This window comes from Bactrocera oleae, chromosome 5, assembly GCF_042242935.1.
Source record: "Bactrocera oleae isolate idBacOlea1 chromosome 5, idBacOlea1, whole genome shotgun sequence".
NCBI lineage: Eukaryota > Metazoa > Arthropoda > Insecta > Diptera > Tephritidae > Bactrocera > Bactrocera oleae.
In genome coordinates this window covers 39,170,322-39,176,321 of record NC_091539.1, presented here as the reverse complement: position 1 = coordinate 39,176,321, position 6,000 = coordinate 39,170,322, and positions in this window count along the sequence as shown.

The window sequence follows — 6,000 nt, the reverse complement described above, 5'->3', positions numbered from 1 at the left end:
CCTTCGGAAGATAGAAACTACAATTTTTGTGCTACTTGCAAAAATGTGATTGTTAAAAAGGACGTTCCAAAAATATGTTTAGCTAACGGTCTAGACTTTCCTGAAATACCGGATTGTTTGAAAGATTTAACGCCAATTGAAGAACGTCTCATAATGCCTAGATTGCCTTTTATGACAATCCATCAGTTAGGATATCAGGGTCAGAGTTTGCTCAAAGGTGGTGTTGTTAATATACCAATTTCTGTTAACAATATTGTGATATCTCGCCCCAGAATGCCTAGAGATTCAATATACATATGTCGCTTGTAGTCGAGCTACTACTGCAGGAGTTCTATTCATCATAGGAAATTTTATTCCTCCTAACAAATTTTCTGAATCGGATCCTGTATTTAGGGAACTGAGGAAATTGAGCACAAATAAAGCTCTGACAACAAGTTTCAATTTTATGATTTCCCGAAGATCAGGTCATAATGCTTAGGGTCTTCATGCTCATATTAATGATATAAAGAGCGACTGCTTGGTCTGTTTTGGGTAGAAACTTGAAGTTATCCTTGTGAAAGTTTTGAAAAACCAGGATTTACTCCAATTAACGAGCTGAGGATTGATAGCACGGAAACAAGCAACAGAAATAAACGGGCATTATAATATATGCAAATCATAGTATTGCTAACTCTATAGATCCAAAGGTTGTAAAGAAAATTTGTTCAGGCCGAAGAGTTTTAGAATCGGTTCTGTTTAAATGTTTCAATATTAGTATTCTGGTTCTATACAAAATTCAGATTTCTCTGCCAGACATTTAATTGTAAAAATTCGGGAAATTCTTACTTCTAAGTTATCCAATCAAAAAGTGCTAATTGTTGCAGATTTTAAATTTGTTTAATGTCTACAGGGACTACATTAGGAAATATGCTCCAGAAAAAAAATTTTAATTCCATGGCTCGTGTAGAATATTCAACTACACCCGCCGCTACACACATTAATTGACCATTTTCAAACATGGATCCTTCCCATGTTAATGCAATTACTTTTGAGACAGTACACAGCTGTGATGACAGCATTTGTGTCTATATTTCAAAATAAAACTTTTGTGCAACAGTTCTTCATTTTTCTTTTTTTAAATATAATCGAATTAAAATGGTGAAGCAATTTTAACAGTAGTTTTAAAAACAATCTCAAGAAAGATATGTAAATAATCTAAACAAGAAAATTTAAATTGTATGTATAATCTCTACCAAAAACACATATCTATTAAAGGGTTGGGTGCACATTTTTAAAAGACCTGGAAATTTTTTAAAAATTATTTATGCGATAAGCTAACTGAGAATTACTAGCAAAAGTTCTACTGAGGGAATTAAATATACATATATAAATATCGCCTAAAAGTATGTAAAAGAGGACAACATTGACAGTGGTTAAAAGAACTTCATTAGCGAAGGAACTAAATTTGACTACAATTTTTATAATACTAACAATAATTTTTAACCTTTTAATTAACTATTGACTTGCCAGAAAAAAAATATTACTTTATACTATTATATAAATGAAATGTAATGTGCATACGTGTGGTCGAATCCCTAGGTGTCTTAAGGCCTCAAAAGGTTTTAAGAGGGAACCCCAGACCGAGATGGAGTTCGAGTAGAGTAGAGATTATTACGAAAAAAGGGGTGGCGTCGGAATTATATGTCCGTTACAACTAGTGAACTTTCAAAACAGTAAAATTTTAAATTTACAGACGGTAAATCACCGTATTAATTTGTTACATTCTTTGGTCGGTAAATCAGGATTCGAAAAAATAAGTAAATAATAAAATTTTGAATAATGAAAAAAAAATCTATAAAAGGTTTCGCTTAATTTAAAATTCGTCAGTAGCTACCAAATTCCCACAAAGATACTCAGTACACTGACACTTATCGCACAAGCACCGAAGATGGCGAATAGAACCGCGTGGAATGGTAATGTTCGCAATGTTAACAAAAAACTTATGACAGACCATTCGACACTCATTGAAAAAGGCAAGCGGCGTATTCATCTTGATAAAGTTATAAGAAATATTTATACCCATAGACGCAAACATCGTAAAGAAGTGCCTAACATAGATTCAGACAAAGAAAATTACGATTCAATGGCTGGTGCGAACAAGCGACATAAATGGCATCACCGCTCGAGGTATGTCCGAAAATGTGGTCGACCTAAAAAATTGCGGGAAAAGAGCAATCCGAAAAACTTAATGTTTTATTGCAAAAAAAAGAATGCTAAACACAGAAAGAGAATGGGTCGTGCCTATCTAAATGAGGCGAGGAAGCTTGTGGAATCCGATATACGTATCGAGAATTTCAGCCTCAATCTGACCGTAGAGAGATTTCATCGGAATGCAAAAGCTTTACTGAGAGATATTATGCGCTTACGTCATCGCGCGCGTTTTGCATTCCATGACACTCTTGAATGTCTTGAGATATTGCAAAATGGTAGTAATGGAATTCACAAAAGTTGAAGCGATAAGTGAATTAAGTAATTTTTTTTATTTTTTGTTTATTTGAAATAAAGCCTACAAGTATATCGATTTGGGTTCAGTCTTTCAATTAAATTGCTCTGTTAATTTATGTTTATTTTATTTTGTGTATTTATTAATTCGTTCTGTTATTAGAAATTTGAGCCTTCGCGGACTTTAACACATTAAAGTCTGTTAGACCTGATAGTTTCGAGCAAATTTTCTACACCATTTCAGAAATATCATGTGTCTAGCTCATTGCTGCATTGCATTAGTCGAGCTGTTTATTCCTGGGTGTTCTTTTGTAAGATGGAAATTCTTTAGTTAAGTGTTATAAGTTACACATCTCATAAATATTGCACATAAACTCACACCGACCAAATTTCAGTTCTATTATGGGGATACACTTGTATAAGGAAAACATCAACTAGAAGATCGGGAATCAATATATTAGGGATATGAGGTTTAGACTAAGGTCTAAACCAATTTCATACATATTCAGCGTTAAACTAAATAATTTTTATTCAAAAATTGTACACCTAACTTCATTGAAACATCACACATTTTGTGCAACGTCAACGAGTTGGTCATATGGAAAGTCAAATGGATGGAAATCACTATATCGCGTATATTGGGGCCAGGAACAGATCTGCACTGGGTGCATTAATCTTTTCCGTTACTAAAGTATACTCAAGAACATGTTGTCATGTAATTTTATGAAGATTATTCACACACTCACGGACATACAAGTACTAGATATAACATATGTATATGAAAGCTGGGGTAATTCGTGGACCGAATTCACTCATTTTCGGCTTTAAACTATGGTATATCCAATATCCAAAAAAAGTTGATTCTGTTGCATGACAACGCTCGGCCTCACGTTGCCAAGCCCGTTAAAACCTACTTGGAACCGCTTAGATGGGAAGTCCTACCAGACCTGCCATATTTCCCAGATATTGCACCGTCCGATTTTTATTTGCTCCGTTAGATGGCACATAGTCTAGCTCTGAAACAGTTCCACTCACAAGGCGACATCGAAAAATTATTTGATTCTTGGATAGCATCACAAGATGAACAATTTTACCGCAATGGTATTCGAGCTTTGCCAGAAAGATGGAAAAATTTATGACTAGCGATAGGCAATGCTTCGAATAATTCATTTTTAACCTTACATATCCTTGCAATAAAGTTGCATTTCCATTAAAAAAATACAGTGAGAACTTAGTTGCGCACCTAGTACGTGCAGTTAATTTTGCTAAGACATATTATATACTTAAGTTTATGGTATAAAGTTGAACTTATGGTAACCAGTTTTTTTTTACGACATATCATTACCATAAGTGCATGCTCCAATATATATGATATAAAAGTCAATCGGATGTTTGAAAATCCTTATATTATGTATGTATCCTCATATAGGAGGAGAACAATTTCGCTGCATTTATCCATTTTAGGCACAAGGGTACACTTTAATACAAATAGGATTTCTTTCAATTTTCTTATGGATTGATATAGTAATAAGTGGGCTATTTAGTTGACGGAATACTTAAATAATAATCTTAATGCAAGATATCAATGAAACACCGAAAGAAACCCGAAACTCAAATGAAAGGCAATGAAATTTCACTATCCGATCACGAACCGCTGACAAAGTTCGGGTAGCAATAGCACCCCTAAAAAACAACAAAGCTGATATTGTCGACGAATAACTAACTGACCTCACGTTTCTCAGAACTTAACACATTGTAGAACCTAATATATAAGATATAAAATCACATGGAATGTTTGAGAAAAAAAATCTGCGAAAGATTTTCGTCGACAATAGTTAATACCGCTTAAGATAGAATGAAGAGCTATACTAACTAAAGAAGTTCCTTGTTTCTGGAGCTCCCGCACAAACTCTCAGTCTATCTTATGTGTTTATACCCTGATCAAGGTATATTAAGATTGCCACGAAGTTTGTGACATACAACATACAGCGCTGACAATTAATGAAAATGTTTGCTTTTAATCCCGACGCCGTTGATACGGAGGCGCTTGCTGCAAGCCCACTCACACTGAGGTGAAAAAATATTTGGTACTGAAAGAAGGTCAGTTTATTGCCGGCAGTAGAGGTTATAATTGCAAACGAATAACCAAAGTTGATGGCAGTTTACCGAACACCTTCCAATTGAGAAGTTCGGCTGAAGGGTTTATACATATGTACAGGGAATTTAAGGTAATCACCAATGTATCTCTGTTAAAATCATTTTTGAAGTCGGTTGTTCATTGAATATACTAAGTCCTTTTTATTTCGTCTTTCCATAAATTAATGTGGCAAGCGCTTTTTAAGGGGCCTATTCTTCATTTTGAGTTTTGGATTCAGGTACCTCATTGGCAATGGCTGTTGTTTTCCCCATCCACCTCTTCTGAGGTTGCATATAAAGCAGTCCACCATAAGGGGATAAATGGGGTAATACACCAACGTTAGAAAATGCGAACAAGAAAGAATAATGTTCGAGGTCAGCCGCAACATTTATCGATGTTTTCATACTCTTGTAACATGGTGGTTTTGTTCAACTAACGGTTGTTTGTATGACCCAAACCTAATCGAGATAGATATAGGGTTATATATATTATTTATTTTTTTTGATAATAATATACCCTTATATCCAAAATGGGCTGAATCGGATTAATATTTCCCTTAGTCCCCATATACCTAATATAAATATTTTCGTACTTCCACTTCACTTTATACCACATATATCGGCCAATGTGGGAGATATTTTAATGAAATTAAGGGAGTGATTTTTTTAACCCCTTACCTTACGATACAATTTCAAAGAATAAAAAATTAATAAAATGAATTTCAAACTAATAAAATTTGAGATAAAAATGGCTTTCTTTTATTTATAAATATCATAACAGTTGTTTTTAAGTTTCATAAATTTACTACTACTACTTTTGAAGTTGCAATAGCATAAAATTTACAATTACACTCGAACTTAGCCTTCTTTACATGTTAACATTTATTATTGAACGAGCCTGTGGACTCATTTCAAAGATCTGACAGAGAGCTGGAAATTATTATGTTCGGTAAATAATAATTTGGGTAGATTTTAAGAGATTTGAGCGAATTTCGGTACCAACTCACTATGATATAACTTAATAGCAGAAACGAAAATGATTATAGTGACTTCTTTTTGATATCTCAAATATTGACTGACTTCTCTTTTTTCTTATATTGGATCTAGGATAGGTATGCCCCATTATTTTTCGCAGTTTTTTAAAAACGTGATGGTCTTTATCGAATTTTACAAACTTTTTAAAATTGGTGAGATATGAACTTTTAACAAAAAGTTTTAAGCACTCTTCTTTAACTTTTTCGATGTTATCGTCCTTAACAGAGGTAGAGGTATTTTTAATGACTTCACGACCTTCACGACTTTCACTGAGCTTTGCGCCACTAAAATACTTGTGTTCGTGATACAATAAAATAGACTCCTCAAAATTCTAAACACTAATTGATA